This window comes from Cavia porcellus, unplaced genomic scaffold (genome assembly GCF_034190915.1).
Source record: "Cavia porcellus strain 051 isolate PalLab524CR breed Dunkin Hartley unplaced genomic scaffold, mCavPor4.1 scaffold_14, whole genome shotgun sequence".
Lineage (NCBI taxonomy): Eukaryota > Metazoa > Chordata > Mammalia > Rodentia > Caviidae > Cavia > Cavia porcellus.
Genome location: NW_026947497.1, coordinates 44036627 through 44057335, shown reverse-complemented (window position 1 = coordinate 44057335; position 20709 = coordinate 44036627). Strand labels below are relative to the sequence as shown.

The following is a 20709-nucleotide window of genomic DNA, read 5'->3' as shown; positions in this document are numbered from 1 at the left end:
GAAGGATTATCAAGTTTAAGTAACCCGGGCAACTTAGCAACTTAGTGAGACCATGTCCAAATAAAAAAATTTAAAAAGGGCTGAGGATGCAGTCAGCATGAAAGCAAGCCCTGGATTATATACCCACTACCGCACACTTTTAAACAAAACAAAACCTAAAGAAATTATGTTTAGAGTGTATTAAGAGCTTTACAACTCATTATTAGGTAATTAAAATAAGCAAATGATATGAAAAGAAAGCTTTTAACCAGAGTAAGTATATGGGTATTCTTACTGGTATGAGAAAATGATCAACGTTAGAAGTCAGTGGGAAAATACAGATTAAAAACAAAATGGTATAGTAGTATCCACCTGTGAGAATGGATACAAACAGAAGATTAGACATTGTCAAGTGATGAGAAGAACGAAGAGAAACTGGAATGCTTACACATTGCTGTAATGAATGTACATTGGAGCAATCACTTTGGAAAACATTTTGTCCTTATAGAAAACTTACACTTGATATCATTCTTTGGTACCTGCATAAGCAATTTAAAAGCATATGTCTGCACTGAGTCTTATTTGTATATTTCCATAGCAATATTATTTGTAATAGACACAAACTGGAAACAATTTAAATGTTTACCAATTGTTGAATGGGTAAACAGAACGTGAAACTTGTGCTCGATGGAGTGTACAATAGAGTACTACGTCAGCTACACATAACAGTGACATAGGTGAGCCACAGAGTTATTTTGAGTGAAAGAAACCAGGGACCAAGGACTATGTCCTGTATGATTCCTTTGATCTGAAACTTCTAGAAAATTAAATAAAGACAAAACAAGATCAGTGTGCATTTGCGATTGGATTTAAGAGTAGAGTTTGATCTCAGGCACAGGAACTTTTTGGATGAGGGAAACATTCCAAAACTGGATTATGGTGTTTGCACAGTTATATAAATTTACCCATAATTCCCTTGCCAAATCCCTTGCAGTGATCCTGTGATGAGAAGCTTTATCATTTGAATTTATAATTTCCTTTCTCATTCCTATTCCTATTCCTATTAATGCTGTGTTCTTTAATCCTACTTTCTTGAGTTTTATCTTATCAGATACAGTACACTTTTTTATATTCTCTTTGCTTATCTCTCATCTTACTCATTTCATAACAATTCAGGAGGGATTGCACACACCTATAATGCCAGCCGTTGAAAGGCTGAGCAGGAGAATCTCTGTGTTTGAAGCTAGCTTTAGCTACATATTGACTTCATGGCCAGCCTAAAATACACACACAGCAAGACTGTGTCTGTACCCCACCTCCCATACCAAAACCTGCTCAGTGCCAGTCTCTGTGCCATGCTCTAGTGCTACTATAATAAACAAAGCCCCCAGTCCCTGTAGATTCCATACTCCACAGAGAAGTTATTAATATCACAAACTATGTAAAACTGCAGTTATGAGAGCATAGTAAAGCAGAACCTAATTGTATTTTGAGTTCCATCAGTTAGTGTCTGAGACTCAATTAAAGAGCTTAGGAATGTTATTTTTGAAATAACAATTGAATTGAAATTTGAAGAAGTCAGCTGGATGAAGAAGAAATTTCCAGACAGAGGAAAAAGACTGTGATGAGTATAAGGACTACAAGGAAGGCCACATAGCTGGAATGTGGCTTGTAACAAGGGACATGGACTGGAGATGTTGTCAGTAAGGGGACCACACTGGGGCCTTCGGGTCATGTTGAGCATTTTGTCTTTATCAGAAATGCCAAACCATAAAATACTTTAAAGAGGAAGGAACAGGAAACATGATCAGTATAGTATCTGGAAAACCTTCTGACTGCAGTGTAGAGAACAGGTTGTGTAGCCTGGTACCACAGAAGAAACATGGTGCTATTCCCAGAAATGGAGAAGACCAGCCAGAGTGAAAGAAGACTAGCTGACCAAGAAGGCTGTTAGTTTGGTTTTCTAAGATGAATTTGCGAAGGATTTATTCATTCACTTACTCAACAAGTGTTTACCAAGTATTGTCAAAGTACCAGCCTTTGACCGATGATCTGGGGACTAAGCAGTGAATAAAAGACTTGAAAACCACTGCCTTCACTGAGTTTACCCTGCTGTAATATTTAACAGTCAGTATTTACCAGGGTTGAGGACATAGGTCAGTAATAGAGCAGTCGCCTAGCGTGTACGAGGACTCTGAGTTAATTCCCTGCCATCATAAAAGAAAGAAAAGTATTTATAACACATAGTACTGTTTCTCTCATTTCGGCCATCCTAAGGATGAGGTGCTCTGAGTCTTATTCTCATTTTTGAGAGCATAGAGATGTTAAATAAAGTATACAGTTGTTAAATATCTTAAGATTACACAGCTAAGAAACAATAAGCCCTGAATTTGAAGATTTCTGACTCCTGATTAGTCCCTTTACTGCTAAACATATGACAAGTTAGCATTTAGATGTGTCAGTCAAGCTCTAAAGGATCTGCTGTGGGTTCTCAGGCTAAGATCTCCTGTGGAGATCTTTATGGATGTGTGAATTTCTGAGTTCATCCTGTGTGTGGGTAATTTATAGCCATAAACTTGGGATGAGATCATAGAATAAGAAAGCACAGGGTGAGAATAGGAAACTGTAACCTTTAGTGGCTAAGTTGATTAGCTGCAAAAAACAGAGTTTTTAGTTTTGGTGGGGAAACATAAACAGGCAATTATAAACTAGTTTGATAACTGCCTGCTAGGATGCAGTATGTACAAGATGCTGAGATGCAAATTCCCTTTGGAGGCTGTTGTGTAAGCTGAGAGTTGATGGTAGTAGTTAGTTGGCAGGTAGGGTGTGCCTGACTCACGGGAGAGAGGGGAGGGGAAGACAGAGACAGAAAATATGAATGGGATGGAAAGTAGTACACTGTGGCTAAACATTGAGAACCCCACAACTGATAGAATACACTCATTCTTTATTTTATTTTACTCAACTTGTTTGCTTTTGATATTCTTCTTTGCTGAAGCCTCTCTGTTTCATAATACATTTACATTTTCTGTTTTGTTTTATAGAGCAAGAGTATTTCTGTGTTGCCTAGACTGGCCTGGGGTCCTAATCTCAAACTATCGCCTTGTCACAGCCTCTCAGGTAGCTGGTACTACTGGCAGGAGACACTGTGCCTGGCTGTTTAACACATTTGTGTTGAATACTTTGAGCAAAAGCTTGCTGCCAGATATCAGCATTGCCAGAGGAACAAGGCCCACATCACTTTTGAGTCCCTGGATGTTTTCCTAACTCCATTTTTGGAGTCATTCCTGAAGAAATGTGTTGGTTACATTTCCTCTGGTTAATTCTTTTGTGATCCTAACTTTGGCTGACACTTCAGCCATCACTTATCTCAGGTTATCAGCTCTGGTCTTTATCTGTCTTCTAAGTTCCACATTTCTTTCAAAGACCCTATAGATATTTCCATGTGGATATAGTTCTGTCCCATCAATCTCAGCATGTCCCATACTTAAGTTGAAGTTCCTTTTTATGTTCTCCTAGTACAAATTTATAGGTGGTAATGGTAATAGCGGCAATTCTATTTGCTAGAGATTCCTGTATGGAGTCCGTAAGACTTGGTAAATACCTTTTGAGATAGATGATAACATCCCCTACATTAACTTTTGTTTGTTTGTTTTAAATACAGAGGAGCAATAATCTAAATGCTGTGAACTGTCTAGTGCAAGTTTTAAAGATTGCCATTAATGCTAAGAGATATTAAAGCAAGAAATAAAGCTGAAAAAAATACAGTATTTTAAAGACATTATTATTTAACTGGACAAAGTTGATTCTTGTCAAAGAATATTAATAGAAGTAAAGCACTCATTGAAGTACTAGGTTATGAAGCTCTTTCTAATTTATTTTATTAAAGGGTATGAATTGTAAGAGTTTCTTAAGTAATTCAGATATTTTTTGGCAACAGAAATTACATAGTGATGGAAATACTTCCAAACATCTGTTTCTATAATGTATTTCTCAAAGTAGTTACTTTTATCATTGCTCAAATGCCACTTTCCTGTTAGAGGTACACATTAGATAACAGTTTTATATCAGATAGCTGTTAAGGACCATGTTGTAGCACACTGACACAGAAAAGTTTAGCAAATTAGGAATAATTATCTTTTATAACAAAATACCATCATACTGTTTAACAATTATCAGATAATTCTTGGTCACTTCATCTAATTCCTAAGTATCATAAATACTGTATCACTTAGTGTAATCTGTGGGGTGAGGATCTTCATCATCGTCATTGTTTTCTGCAGTACTGGGATTGAACCCAGCAGTGGTGTAAGCTGCGCTACAACTCAAATCCTTTTTTATAATTAAAAAAAAATTGTTTTAAATGTTGAGGTAAGTTTCTGTCAACTTGCCCAGTCTATCTTGGAACTTTCAATCCTCCTGCTTTAGTCCCCCGAGTATCTGGGATTACAGTTGTGTGCCATTTTGCCCAAAATAATATAATCTGTAAGCCTAGGTACCTAGGCATAAATAAATCAGAACATGTGTCATCTTGCTAAAATCCCATGCCACCGTGACCTGAATACTGATAGACTGAGTACAGGTGCCAGAATGAAAAAATAGTAAAGCCAAATTTTTACATTTTCCCTCTATAAATAAAAATAAATACAGTACTTTTATCTTTCAACATTTAAATGAGTTATTTTATGTACCCTCTGTGTAAACACATGCTGTTTTAGGGATAAGGTGCTGTGGACGTGTTTGGGATAGGCTGTTAGTGTCAACAGAGACAGATCATTCTGGAAACATTCTCATTATAGATTTGAAGAAAAAAATATTACTAATAATGAAATCATGGAAAGATGCCACTTTTGGCAGCACCCTAGGTATAAGATTGTGGTAGACCTGTGATAGTGGGCATGAGCTGGAAATTATTTAGGAAGCAGATTTCTTGGGGTCTGGCACTTTGTGTTCATGAAGGTTAAAGTGGAGAAGGTATCTTGCTGGGTTGACTGCATAGATGATTGTATCATCATTAGAGGGGAAAATATAACACGAAGTGTTTTTCAAATCTGTTTTTCTTTATATGTCTTTTGAACAGAGCCGATAAGAGTACATTTCATTTCATGCTTACATTCTGTGCTTTAAAATTAACAGAGTATAGTTAGTTATAAGGAAATATTAGTGGAATATTTTCCTTCACTTATCACATTGGCAGATTTTTTTATGTTAAGATTTGAGTGGTATGACTTACAAATATGTATTAATACTTATCATCCACAAAAAATGTATTATTAATTAACCAACATCACTCAAGTTTATAAAATGCTCTTTATCAGTAGCTCAGCAAAGGAATAGAGAAATTAAATGCTTATTGTTGAGCGAGTAGGTTTATTGCCTTATATCTTAACTAGAAGTAACAGGTTAAAAGAAGATCTTCCAATGATTACAGGAAGTTCATGTCTTTTGGTCAAAATTTTAACACATGACTGAATGTTATAAACGACTATTTTCCTTTTACAAACTGACTTCTTTAAAATGATGTATGAAATAATATGTGCTTTGCATGTCCTGTTATAATGATGAAGGTCATGTAATATCATTTACATAATCTCTAGTGGGAAATGAACTCAGTAATATCCTTGCTATAACATATACATTATCTGAGGTTTAAAACTCTCATTATTCATGAAAGTTAATTTTACAGTGGGTGTGAATGATCTATCTTGTGGCTGGATTTTTGATCATTTTATAAAATAATGTGGTGCAAAGCCTACACAAATAACAGAAAAACCAGTAAGGAGTGATGCATTTGCCTGACTCTCTGTATGCCCGATTGGATCTTGATTGATGGCAATCATTTGTCTTTGTCAAAAAAAGGAGAAAAATTCAGACATTGAAATAGGAGTGCCATCAAACTTTCTACAATGGCAGAAAGATTCTATTAATGTGGCCTTAAAGCATTAACTGTCTCTGTTGGGAAATGATAAAGAATGTTAATTTTTTCCTTGAGCATATTTAAGTGTAAAATACATTATTTTGTGTACTGGTGGGATTAAAAGAATACTTTTGATTTATGGCAGACTGGAATTGATGAAAGCAAAAAAAAAAAAAGAAAAGCTTAAAATGGTGAAAAAGAAAATAGATCTTTATTCTTTTTATTATTATATTTTGCGATGAAATAATAAAAATTTAGTATAGTGTTATAAAATCGTTATACTGATATTGGACCTTGAAAGGTTGACTTGAAAGAGGGTTAAAGTAGAAGAGGATACATATTTTTAGCTAAATGTCTTAGTTTTTGGAATTTTCTTTTCTTCTCAAATATTAAGGCAAAAAAGAAATACCAGACAACTTTTATTTTTGAATCTATTAAATAATCTTGCTTTGGAAATATAAAGAGAATGTTAAGATTATTATATATTGAAGAGTAAAATTGGAAAGTGAGATTTCGCATTAGGAAATGTTGTGACCCTTTATAATTTCTGGTAATAAGAAATACATCATACATATTATTGAAGAAATATGTATCTTATAAAGGCTGAATATACTTTGTGCTTAATTTTGGAAATTTATTATTGTTCAGTTATAGTATTTCAAATAACTAATTTGGTTTTAAAGGCATATTTGAAATAACTTCAATTGCATATGATATTCTATAGAAATATTTTAAAGATTGATTACCTTTCTATTAATATTAATGACTCAGATTAACATAAAAATTAAAGCAAGCAAAGATTTGTTGTATATTGTTGCAAAATTTTTAAAAGTTACAAGTTTTAAAAATATTTTACCTGAGTTTGTTTAGAAAGTGAAAGCAATCTGTCCATATAGTTTCTACTTTTTTGGTTTATGTGAATTGTGGTCGTTCAAGAATACAGTGCTATGAAGACTGTTTCACAACTTTTGATATTGTCTTAATTTTATAAAATTTTATAACCTATGTAGAGAACATTATTCCTATGTAAAAATTCAAATTGGAGCTGCGTATGATGGTACAACGTATAATCCCAGCACTCAGGAAGCTGATATAGGAGAATCTCTGCAAGTTTGAGGCTAGCCTGAAATATATAGTTCAGGGCAAACCTAGAAGACATATTGAGATCCTATCTGAACGAAATGAAATGAAATAAAACAAAACAGAATAACACATTGAAAACAAATCAAATTACAAAACTAAAGTGTAGCTAAGTTGTAGAGCATCTGAGGGTTTGATCTTAGCACTGCCTAAAAATTTTAAAGTGGGCATCTTTATTTTCTTTTTCAATTTTATAGGATATATAAAATACATTCTGATGGAAAAATATTCAATCAGTATGTGAAAGTTCCTTTGCTACCTATCAGTGTCCAGGAAGCCTCCTAGTGGTAAAAGAGAAATTATTTAATACAATCTTTGGAGTTGCTCCTCTGCATTTATGAACACATTTTAAAAATACATACCAGGCAAGCCATGATGGATAATATTTGGTTTATATTAAATGCTGTTTTTATATATCTACCTCTTTATGTAGGTAGATGATAGTTTGTAGTGTGAAAATATTGTAATTCATTTGAGCCTTTTATCATATTTGGTATTAATTATTTTCATTGTACACTATAGGGGCTTAGTGTGGCAGTTATATATATATATATATATATACATATATATATATATATATATATATACAGTTGTAGTGATGTTTGAGATCTTTGTACTGGTAGACATTGAGCTCACATCTAATATTTCCTTTCAGAGATGCTATAATCCTGTATATGTATATGGTAAAGTATATGTGAACAATTTTATAGCATTTATACATATTTAGAAGTAAAATAACTAAGTCAAATGGTTTAATATGCATTTTAAAAACACAGAAAAATACTAAATTCTCTTAAAATCCTCATGTAGGGTAAGATACACTGCCAGGCAGGATTTGCCAGTCATGTCCACCTGCCAGGTGTTCTGATCTTTCTGTATATCTGTTTCTAGCTAGAGATTCGGCCTCAGTGTAACCCTGGACCCTAGGTGCTCACTATGAGTCAGGAGCTCCTGAAGTGGAATCAGCCCAGCAGTTGTCCTAGAAGTCCAGGGTGTGGACCCAGTGGTGGAGCATCTCTAGTTTCCTCCCTGAGAATACCTCTCTTTTGTATCATCTAGAATTTTACCTACGAGTTTGATACTATCAGGTTTATTTAAAGAAATTTCATAATTTTGGTTGTATGGGTTGCACACTTATTTTCACGTACTCAGTATTTTCTTAAACTTATATCTTTAGATTAATTATATAAAACAGTGTCTTTGTAGTCTGTGGCACTCAATAGGATGTAGAAAACTAAGCATGTCATCACCTCCTTCCCTGTATGCTCATGAAAATGTGGCTTACCCTTACTTCTGCATCTGTAGTAGGTCTTCAGTCCTTGGACAGCAAGGAGAAAGAAAGAATCAGCTTGAGTGTTCTTGGTTTCCATCTAGAGGAGTCTATGTGTGTTAGAGTTCACCTATGTCTGTCTTTCATACTCCTCGAAAGGGCGTGTATGAATGGTGTATTTCTTTTGGTCCTCTGGCTTCCAGGCAAAATAAAAAGGCAAAATAATTAATTCTGTACATTTCCTTAAACAATATTCTTTGAGATATTTAAAGAACTGTTAAGTAACAAACGTTTGAACATATATTCAGACAGATATATGAAATACAATGAGTAAAATATATTTTTAAAGTAATAGAACTTTCAAGGTGGTGGGAACTTACAGATTGTTTAATTCAGCACATTTATCTTGTACATGAAACTGAGGCCAAAGTAGGTTAGGTTTTCTCAGAATCCAACAGTTAATGAATTATAAAGTATGAACAGAATTTCTGTATTTCCCCTCGTCTGGTACTGTATTTCCCACACATTACCTTGCTTTTAAGTTACTTTTACAGAGTGACATAATTATAGATTTTTAAAAAAATTTTTTTAATTTTATTTAAAAGGAAAAAGGGAAAAATCAAAACAAAACAAAGCAGTGTAAGGGTACAAGTAGTACAGAACTACAAAAAAAACAACAACAAAAAAAAACAAAACAAAACAGTAAGAAATCACCAGTCATTAGATTACACATCATCATAGAGATAGTTGCTCAAGTCACAATATCAAAGCATACAAAGTGGATATTCAAACAGTGAGACTGTAACAGTTGTGTTCAATGATCCAACCAAAAACATTAATATGGTCATCTATTTAACACCCCTAAACACACTTGCTGTTGTATCCTTTAGAGCACTTTTTTTCCCTCTCTTTTTTTACAACACAATTTACACATTTTGGGTTTTATTACTCCTTAGTTCTTATTACTTTTTTTTTGGAAGAAAATGAAGTCAAATATGGCAAAACAAAGCTGTCAGTCAAAACCAAGGATAGACATAGCACATGATGTAAAAACAGAGTACAAAGTTGTCAACAATGGTTACCATAATGCCTCTTGCTTCCTTAAAAAGAATTGTCTATCTCATTAGGTATTATAAAGTTGAACAAAACAGTAGAGAACAAGACCAATAAAACCTAAATGTTGTAAATATTACAGATATTCTAAAGGAGATAATAGTCAAGCCAGAATGGGCATCATAGTGAATCTTATTGCCTTCAAAGAAGTTGCCTATACCCTCAAACTTGATACTATCATACAGAACAGAACAGAGTCTAATCAGTCAAAACAAGATAGTGGGAGTATTTACAGGACTTCAAATCAAGTTAATAGGAAATCAAAAAAGTTACTATAATATATCCTGCTAATTTTTTTTATTTTTCCCCTTAATTAAAAAAATCATTAAAAACTAAATAATTTTTTAATGAATAAGGGAGAGATTCAGATAAAAGAAGACATAGCAACATAATAATACAGGTCAAAGCATGACTTTCAGCAACCTAGTGCTTCACCACCAATAACCTGACAATAGTAGTTACCATAGTGTCTTTTTCCTTGAAATATTTGAATATAACTTCATATACTATAGCTTCAAATATTTCCATATCAAGCAGCCCAGAATAAAGCCATTCCAATTAATAAGTGAAAACTTTATAAGGCTTCAAGGCCACATAATGGGGAATCATGATTACCACACACTTTTATATATTTGAATCATTACTTACATTAGGGAAACTATTCGGTATTCAGACATGCGAGATTGATTTATTTGACTTAGGAATATGGTCTCAAGCTGCGCCCATTTAGTGATAAATATCTCAATGTGATCTTTCTTTATAGCTGAGTAACACTCCATTGTATAGAAATACCACAACTTTTTTATCCATTCCTCAGTTGATGGACACTTGGGTTGTTTCCAAGATCTGGTGATTACAAATTGTGCTGCTGTAAACATAGGTGCACATATATCACTGTGGTATGATGCTTTCAGTTCTTCTGGGAATATGCCTAGAAGTGGAATTGCTGGGTCAAATGGGGCTTCTAGTCCCATCTTTTTGAGAAATCTCCAGACTGACCTCCACAAAGGTTGTAGCAGTCTATACTCCCACCAACAGTGTAGGAGAGTTCCTTTTTCCCCACAGCCTCTCCAGCATTTGTTGTTGCTGGTTTTCTTGATCCTGGCCTTTCTTTCAGGAGTGAGATGGAATCTCAGTGTGGTTTTAATTTGCATTTCTCTAATGACCAATGATGATGAACATTTTTTCATATATTTATTTGCCATTTGGATTTCTTCATCTGAGAAGTGTGTATTCATCTCAGATGCCCATTTTTGGATTGGATCTTAGAATTTTGGGGGTCTGAGTTTTCTTAATTCTTTGTGTGTTTTAGACAAAAGTCCCTTGTCTGAGGGAGAGTTCACTAAGATCTTTTCCCAGTTTGTGGGTTTTCTTTTCACTGTACTGGAGATTTCTTTTGACATGCAGGAAACTGTTTAATAAGAGGTGGTCCCAGTTATTGATTCTGGGAAGTATTTCCCATGTGGTTTGAGTCCTGTTCATGAATTCTCTGCCTTCCCCTATGTCTTCAAGGTTTCTACCCAATTTGTCTTCCAATAGATTTAGTGTTTCTGTTTTAATATTCAGATCTTTGATCCATTTAGATTTTAATTTAGTACATGGTGATAGGCTTGGGTCTAGTTTTAGTTTTCGGCAAATGGAGAGCCAGTTTTCCCAACACCATTTATTAAAAGAGACTGTCGTTCTTCCAGTGAACTTGCTTGGCTCCTTTATCAAAGATAAGGTGATTGAGTGTGTTTGTAATTGTGGTTGTATATTCTAATCTATTCCATTGATCTTTGGCTCTGTTTTGATTCCAGTATCCTGTTGATTTTACTACTGTTGCTTTGTAGTATAACTTCAAGCCAGGGATTGTGATGCCTCCTGCCTTGCCTTTGCTGCTTAGAATTGCCTTTGCTATTCTAGGTCTCTTCTGGTTCCAGATGAATTTTAGGAGTGATTTCTCTAGATTTATAAGGTATGTTGATGGTATTTTTTATTGGGATTGCATTGAATCTGTATAACAGTTTTGGGAGAATGGCCATTTTCACAATATTTGTTCTTCCTATCCATGAGCAAGGGATGTCTTTCCATTTTCTGAGATCATCTTCAATTTCTTTTTTTAGTGTATTATAATTTTCCCTGTATAGGTCTTTCACTTTTTTCGTAAGAGTAATTCCTAAATATTTCATTTTTTTGCTTGCTAGTGTGAAGAGAGTGGTTTCTCTTATTTTCCTCTCTGTGATTTTGTTGTTAGTGTATAGGAATGCTATTGATTTCTGAGTACTGATTTTGAATCCAGCTACATTACTGAATTTATTTATTATATCTAAGAGTCTTTCAATGAAGTTTAGGGGGTCTTCTATGTAGAGTATCATGTCATCTGCAAACAATGATAATTTAACTTCTTCTTTTCCTATCTTTACCCCTTTTATTTCTCTCTCTTGTCTAATTGCTCTGGCGAGTACTTCCAGTACTATATTAAATAGGAGTGGTGATAAAGGACATCCTTGTCTTATGTCTGATTTTAAAGTAAAGGCTTTCAATTTTTGGCCATTTAGTATCATGCTGGCATTTGTTTTGTCATAAATGGCCTTTATTATATTGAAGTAAAGACCATCTATTCCAATTTTCTGTAAAGTTCTTATCATGAATGAATGTTGGACCTTATCGAAGGCTTTTTCTGCATCTATAGAAATGATCATGTGATTTTTACTTTTGGCTTTGTTGATATGGTGGATTACATTTATTGATTTACATATGTTGAAACATCCCTGCATTCCTGGGATGAATCCCACTTGGTCATGGTGTATAATCTTTTTGATGATTTGCTGCATCCTATTTGCCAATATTTTATTGAGGATTTTTGCATCTGTGTTCATTAGGGAGATTGGTCTCTAGTTCTCTTTTTTAGTTGGGTCTTTCTTTGAGTTTTGGTACAAGAGTAATATTTGCTTCCAGGAATAACTTAGGAAGGATGGCTTCCCTTTCAATTTCATTGAATAGTTTGAGGAGTGTCGGCCTTAGGTCTTCTTTGTATTTCTTGTAGAATTCTGCAGTGAATCCATCTGGGCCTGGGCTCTTCTTTGTAGGTAAGGACTTAATTATATTTTCAATTTCATTAATAGAGATTGGGTTTTCAGCAGTTTTACATCCTCTTCATCTAGCTTTGTTACTTCAAATGTTTCTATGAATCTGTCTATTTCTTCTGTATTATCAAACCTTTGAGAGTAGAGGTTTTCGAAATAGGTGTTGATGATCGTCTGTATTTCTGTAGAGTCTGTAGTGATTTCACCTTTTTCATTTCTTATTGCATGAATTTGAGCTTCTTCTTCCCTTTTTTAAATAAGGTTGGCTAGGGGCTTATTGATTTTATTTATTCTTTCAAAGAACCAACTCTTCGATTCGTTGATTCTTTGGATTGTTTTCTTAGTCTCTATTGCATTGATTTCTGCTCTGATTTTCATAATTTCCTCTCTTCTTTTGGCTTTGGGCTTGACTTGCTTTTCTTTTTCTAGCTGTTTGAGGTGTAGCATCAGGTTGTTTATTTGTATTCGTTCTGTTTTCCTGATGTGGGAACTCAGTGCAATAAATTTTTCTCTGAGGACGGCTTTCATTGCATCCCACAGATTCTGATAAGTTGTATCTGCATTTTCATTTTCTTGTAGGTATTGTTTAATTTCTTCTGTGACCCACTGATTACTGAAGAGTGCGTTATTCAGTTTCCATGTGTTTGTGGGATTTTTGCAGTATGTTTTATCATTAATTTTTAATTTCAAAGCGCTGTGATCCGATAACATGCAAGGGATGATTTCAACTCTTTTGCATTTGTTTAAATATGTTCTGTGAGCTAATATATATGGTCTCTTTTACAGAATGACCCATGTACTGCTGGGAAGAATGTGTATTCTGATGTTGTTGGGTGGGATATTCTGTATATGTCTATCAAGTCCATTTGTTCACCAGTTTGCTTCAGTTCTGTTATTTCTTTGCTCGTTTTCTGTCTGGTTGATTTGTCCCTTGGTGGCAATGGCATGTTAAGGTCTTCTGTTACAACGGTGTTACTGATAATTTGAGTTTTCATTTCTGTTAATAGTTTTTTTATATAACAGGGTGCTCTGGAGTTTGGTGCATATATATTTTAAGATAGTTATCTCTTCATCTTGGAGTTTTCCCCTAACGAGTATGTAGTGACCTTTTTTTCCTTTATGGTCATTTTTGGTTTAAAGTTCACGTTGTCTGCAAACAGAATGGCTACTCCTGCTTTATTTTGGATTCCTGTTGCTTGAAGTATTGTTTTCCATCCTTTGACTTTCAGTATGTGAGTATCTTTCTGGGTTAGATGGGTTTCCTGTAAACGGCATATGGTTGGATTTTGTTTCTTGATCCATTCTGCTAGTGTGTTTATTTTGATTGGTGCATTGACACCATTTACATTAATGGTTATAACTGTTATATGCTGGTTTATTGTTGACATGTTTTGTTTTTTGTTTTTTGTGTTTTTCCTTTTTATCGGTACCGAGAATCAAACTCAAGATTGCCTGCTTGCAAGGTAGGTACTTATGCCACTGAGCTCAATCCCCAGTCCCTATTGTTGACATGTTATCTCTCTGCTGTTGCATCTCTATCTTTCTGTTCTGTTTAATTATCTGCTTTGCTTAGTCGCTTTTTCCTTTGTGTATCTAAACTGTCTCTCATTTTTTGCAGGGTTGGCTTGGTGTTCATGTAGTTTTTCAGCTGTTCTTTGTCACGGAAGTATAGTATTTCTTCATCAATTTTGAATGATTGTTTTGCAAGGTACATCAGTCTAGGTTGGAAATCATTTTGCTTTAGGATCTGGAATATTTCACTTCATGGTCTTCTTTACTTTATTGTTTGTGCTGAGAAGTCTGCTGTGATTCCGATAGGTTTTCCTTTATAAGTGATCTGTCTTTTTTTCTCTGACAGCTTTTAATAATTTATTCTTGTGTTTGATTTCTGGGATGGTGATTATTATATGTCTGGGTGTAGTTTTATTTTGGTTATGACTATTTGAAGTTCTATTGTCTTCACTGAACCTGATGTCAGTTTCTCATCTCATGCTTGGGAAATTTTCAGCTATTACTTCTCTAAATATCCTCTTGACATCCTTTATGTTGTCTCTTTTTTTTCATTAATCCCTATGAATCTTATGTTATTTTTCTTTGCATCATCTTGCAGTTGTTGAATTGTTATTTCCTGATTCGTTATTATTTTTCAAAGATCTTTTCTTTCCTGTTCACTAGCTGCAATCCTGTCTTCAAGGTCTGAAATCCTGTCTTCACTTTCCTTGAGGTGGTTTTTACAGCTTTCAGTGGAGTTTTTGATTTCCTGTATATCTCTGTGCATCTGCTTTATGTATTCTGTTTGTTTCTTATATTGCTCATCCAGGGATTCTATCTTTTTGTTTAGTGCCTCCAATTTTTTACCTGTGCTTTCTTTAGATATATTCAGAATCTCTTTCATTTCTTTTACCATTTCTTGTTTTACCTGGGAGTTTATTTCGAGTTTGAATTCCTTTAAAGCTTCCTGGAGTTGCTTATTTATTTCAGTAGCTAGTATGTGTGATATTTGAGGTAAATGGCATATGTTTCCTTCTGTATACATCGCTCCTAGGGTTTCTTGAGGTGGGCTGGAGGTTTGAGGTTGTAATTTGGTCTTTCGTTTTGTCATTTTCCTATATTTCTGTGTTTCAAGTGTTATTCGAATGTTTCCTCAGGCTCTTTTGGAAATCCACTTCTATGTTCACAGTTCCTGGGACTCTTGGCACCCAGTTCCCCCAGGCCACTGGGCCTCTAGAACCAATGGCCCTCTTCTGCCTGTTTAGAACTCTGTAGTTCCGGACAAACTGGGCTCTAGGGAAGCTGTGCGCCCTCCTGCTTGCTGGAAACTCCACAGTTCTCTGAGCGCAGCCGGAATGGGGAGGCAGATGTAGATGCCTCAGACCTAGTTAGCCACTTCACTGCATCGGGAAGTCTGGAGGGTCCCGAACAGTCTGGGCTTGGGGCAGAGGGCACTGGGCACTTACCGCAGGCCGCGGGGCCTCTGGAACTGGTGATGCTCGCCTGCTTGCTGAGAAATCCACAGTCCTCCAGACACCCGGGGAGGCGCCCCAGATCTGCCCATCCCTTGCTCTGCACCCAGACGGTGCGAGAGTCCCAAATAGGCTGGGTTCCATGGATTGTGTGCGCCCACCTGCTTGCTGGAAACTCCACAGTTCTCCGAAGCAGCCGGAATCTAATTATAGATTTTTTAAGAAAGTATATGTAGACACACAATATAAAATATAGAAAAATTTGTTAAAGAATAAGAAGCAGTTACAAGGAACAGTTTTTTTAAATAATAGAGTTTGGAAGAATTAAGAAATAATTTATAGGGTAGGGGAGATCAGATAGAATCACCATAAAGAGCATCTTTCAAAGCAGATGTTTCAGGACCACTTAAGGCATGAATTTTCATTTTCGTGTTATGTTTTTTCAATCATTTTTAGTTTAAATTTTTATTTTAAAAAAGCCTCTTCCTCCTTTGTACTTTATTCTATACTTTATTCTATGGTATTTGTCTCCATAGTAGTGATACTGGAGGGAAAGTAGCCAAGCTTAAGAGGTTTCTCGTGAGCATTTTCAAGTCTCACAACAGAATAACATTAAATTCCTTCTAAGAAAAAAATCAAAGCTAATATTCAATATTTAAATATGTATATTACTCTATTTACCTTCTTTAATTATGCAGTTTTTAAACCTAAATAACTGCTTTTATTCTACATGTTTAAATAATGTGTCATTATATCTTAACACATTAACTTTCACATAATACATATAGAATTCATTTTGAAAAGTTAAATTACATTCAACATTACATGCTTTAGTAGAGCACAGATTATCCACTATATGTTGTATTGTATAAAAACTTTATTTTCTTCCTTATTGTATTAACAAAATCATCTAACTTTGAGTTTATCAGCTTGCTTTTAGATCTAAGAAAGTGACCTGAATAAAATACAGACATACTTACTATTTTGGTAGGCTTTATTAAGGGCATGCCCAATGATAGGCATTCAGCTAGTAGTTGAAATTTATATATAATGAAAAAAAATAGGCTTTGACCTCCATTTTAGAGCCTGATGGTGTAGATGTATTGTATAATTACAGTTCACTTTTACTATCTTACCTGTAGGAATAATAGAATTTATTGTAAATGTGTGCAATAATAGACTGAGTACAAGTTGGTTGCAAATGATAGACTATGAGAACAGAACCAACTGTACAGATCTGTTTTCTTTTGCTAAACTTTTAAAAATATCTTACATTTAAGAATAAGTGTTTATTACAAACCCTCATTGTCAGATTGTGAATACTTGCTAGTGTTTCCTAAGTAATTTGAAGTTAAGCAGGTGTTAAATTTTCCTGTACTTGGTAAAAGGGCAATTTATTCCCCCTGAGAATGATTCAAATCCTTATGGAAAGAAAAAAAGCCACATCAGCTTCCAATTGTCAAAATTCAGTTTTTAAAAACTCAAGTTTTTTCCCCAGTGGGTTTCCAGATTGAAGAACATATGGACTCTATCTTGTGAGTAAAATACTTTCATTTTCCTTTTGAATTACTTTTAAGACTTCATCCTGATATGAAAAGTGTAAAATGAAACCATAAGGCATTTAAACATCATGTACCTTTCTTTGATTTCTTTTTTTTTTAAACGTAAGTTGGTAATGATGTTATAAAACTTAGAACTAATACTTTCTTTTACAATGTAATACATTCATCTTAGGAATGGTAATGTTTATTTTTCTAGGATATGAAAATATGGTGATTATTCTTGGTGTTAATCTCTGATATGATTATTGATTCTAGTGGATTTTAAGTAGATACTCATTCATCTTTAGATGTAAATTGCTGCTTTGTGATATATATATATATATATATATATGTATATGTTTGATGTGAATTTACTAAGTAATTGAAATAAACAGTATTTTTAACTTCTGTGACCCATGAAAATGCTATGGCTGACTGGGAATCTGACTTGCTGTGTTTGCAATAACATTAAAAGCTGAATAGGATATAACAAGAGAATCTTAACCAGAATAACTTATTGCTTTTTAAAGAGGTTGATTTGCTATTGAAAACATGCAACAAATTTCTTCTATATAAATTATTTTTAAATATGGTGTTTATGACTTTCAATTAATTTTCTTTAGAAAGATGGGCAGATTTTAAAAGGAGTTGAAAGGAAAGAGCCACAAATCTAGTAATTACTTTTCCTGTTTCCTAGTGAAATGGATTAAAGATGCTCATGAACTCTTTGGAATGTTTCAACATTTTATTTATATGCCTGCATGATCCCTATTTGGTAATAGTGACTTTGATTTGTGAAATTGATTAGCAGTTCTGATAGACACATCTGTGATAGGAGAACAGGATCTTGGTTTTTTCTCTCATGCTATGTGCTTAGCTAACACATGTAACTAAAAGAATGAAACAAATAATGAAAAATAAACTTGTAAGTGAAGTAATTTGCAAAAAACAAAATATAGTGTTTGTAAAGGCAAGAATAGAAACTATCTTCCAAAAATCTTCCAAAAGTGCGTTTTTTGTTGTTGTTGTTGTTAGCATTTTAACATGGTTAAAGAGAACTTTATGGTGACTGTAGCAATGAAATTTTAGAACAAAATGAGTGTTGTTGTGGCTTGGGTCTAGATGTCCCCCAAAGTCTCATGCATTCATAGGTGGGTTTTTTTCAGAGACAGCTGGATCTAAAGTGTGTGATGCTAGAATTGATGGAAGGTGCAGTGCTGGGATCTGGGGCAGTAGAATTAAGGGTGTGACTGCTACCTGCCCTAAATGGTCTAGAGAAGATAAAGAGTGCGAAAGATGTTGTTAGGTTCCTTGTTCCTTCTGCCTGCCTTGTGAAACCACCCTGCCTTAGAACCAGCTGATTATGGACTGAAACCTCTACTAACTGTGAGCTCAATAAACTTTTCCCCCTTTAGCTTTGGGCATTGGGTATTTTGTCTCAGGATTGAGAAAGGTAACTAAGACAGATGTGTAACCTGTTTTGCTGCTTTGACCCTCAGTTAGAATGTGTGAAAGCTCTGACATAGACACTAGGTTGTATGAATTGGTAATACTGTTTGTTACTTATTTTAAATTTCTAGAACTCCATTTTTCTTCCATTTATAGCCTTTATTTCTAATCAAGACTAATATTGTAATTATAAAATTTTTATTAAATATACATTTGATTTGAGATTCTTTTAAGAACTCCGTATTTTAGTTATTGAAATTAATGGTAGTGCTGTTTGTTAGAGCTAATTCGGTGCCTGAATTTTTTAGAAATAATTTTCTCATTTCTTTCTCTTCCAATTCCAAGTTGAATATTAATATGGTAGTGCCAATATATGAAATATATTCAAGCCTTCTTGATAAGTTTGTTCAAAAATGCACAGAACTCATTGTCTTTGTAGATTAATAAACTGAATGTAAATGAACTTTTGGAAGTCTACAGCTTTTGTGATTTTGCATTCTTGTGTACTTGCTGAGTTTTTCCTCTTTGATTCTTTCAAACTCATGTCACCCAGGTTCTTATTCCACTAGTCTACAGAAACTTTTTTCCCCACTCTCACCAACATCATCAATATTGTAAGCCATCAGTTCTCAATTTTTGTCTTGATTTACTAATATGATTGATGTAGTTGAGTCCTTTATTTGGTTCCTGGGACTCCATACTCTTCTGGCTTTCCTCCTACCATTCCCCAGAATTTCTTGCTGGTTTCTCCTCATCTTTTCAACTTCTTTGTAATTGAGGTGACCCCATGTCTCAGCTTTGAGAGTTTTCCTCTTTTGTGCGCTGGCTATGCTCACTTCTTGGTAGCTCTCCAGCCAGTCCACACCAGTATTATATAAACACTCAATCTATGACTTCTCAATTATGTATGCTGTCAGGTCCTTTCCTGTGAGTTCCACATACATGCTCAGTGTCTACTCTGTGTCTCCATTTTGGATGTCTGCATTGGTTTGAGCAGCACAAGCTGCTTCAGTGAAAAAATTCCAAAACCTCAGCAAGTGACTGGCATAATAGAACTCCATTTCTTTTTATACAAATAATAAAGCGTGTTTCTGATAGGTGATTTCTTCTGTCTTCTATCTTTACTATCTTTGTCTCATGGTTTCTGTGTTTGCCATGTTCCTCTGTATCAAGACCATGGAAGGGGAAACTGCATGGGCAGCTGTATGCAAAAAAATTTTATGGGCCAGGCTTGGAAGGTAGTGCCTGCAGTCACTCTGTTCCCACATCAATAGAAGAGCTCAGTTGTAGAGCCACAGTTGCAATGGAGACTGGGAAAATATGATACTGCTATGTGGTAAAATGAAGGAGGGACGTGTGGAACGGTTAGGCCTTTCTCCTACTGATTTCTAATAGGAACCTCAAACAAAACATGTTCATTCCTAAGCTTTGGATTTTCTTGTTTCTCTTTCTCTCTCGCTTTCTTTCTTTCTATTTTTTTGTGTCATGGATTGAATCCAGGACTTCGCACATGTTAAACATGTGCTTTACCAGTGACTTCTGCATCTAGATGTAAAACTGGATTTTAAACCTTTTTAAAAAATAAAAATATACTTTTCTCATATTTTCTCCCAACTCATATAATACTCTATTCTTCCAGTTTCTCAGAGAAAATCCTTACTTTCTTTCTTCACATCCCCTATGTGAGAATTATTAGAATGTCCTTGTGATGCTTCAGAATGTATCCAGAGTTCATTGACTTTTAACTACATTATGTGCTTCTGCTCTTCCCAGACATGGGACATTTCTCTTCTGTGTTATTGCAGAAGTGTCTAAAGTGAACTTAACCATTTCCAACATTACCCTCTGCACCTAAAAGTCAGGTCTTTCTAGTAACCAGAGTGATCACATCAAATCATAGGTTGGATCTTGTCACTTCTCTGCTTAAACTCTAGTGTCTAGTCCCATAGAGAATAAAAGTTAGATTCTTATTTTAACCTATGAAATCTTAACATGACTTTTTTTTTTTTTTTTTTTTTTTTTTTGATACTGGGATTGAACTCAGGACCTTGTACCTGCCAGACAGGTGCTACGCTGCTGAGCTGTACCCCCGGCCCCAATTTGGCATTCTCAGTAACTGAGCTTTATTTATTCCGTAACTCTTTACCCAGAATAACCTCTTTTTTGTTCTGTGGTCTTCCAGCTATGTCTGCTTTAGAATCTTTGCATTACTTTTGTCCCTGCCTGAAAATCTTCTACCTAATATATTTGCATAGGCAAGGCCTTTGAC

The 20709-nt window shown here is 34.6% G+C and overlaps 1 protein-coding gene and 1 long non-coding RNA gene across 7 annotated transcripts in view; both read left to right on the top strand.

The window, feature by feature from the left end:
- The window catches only part of Lrba (LPS responsive beige-like anchor protein), a 662281-nt gene that overhangs the window by 343005 nt on the left and 298567 nt on the right, over nt 1-20709 (top strand). The window lies entirely within an intron of this gene.
- Nucleotides 1-20709, top strand: part of LOC134470362 (uncharacterized) — a 63203-nt gene extending 42494 nt beyond the window's left edge. The window contains exon 3 of the long non-coding RNA XR_010039220.1: nt 1-20709. This exon is cut by the window's left edge and continues 8332 nt beyond it. This is a non-coding gene — a long non-coding RNA (uncharacterized LOC134470362).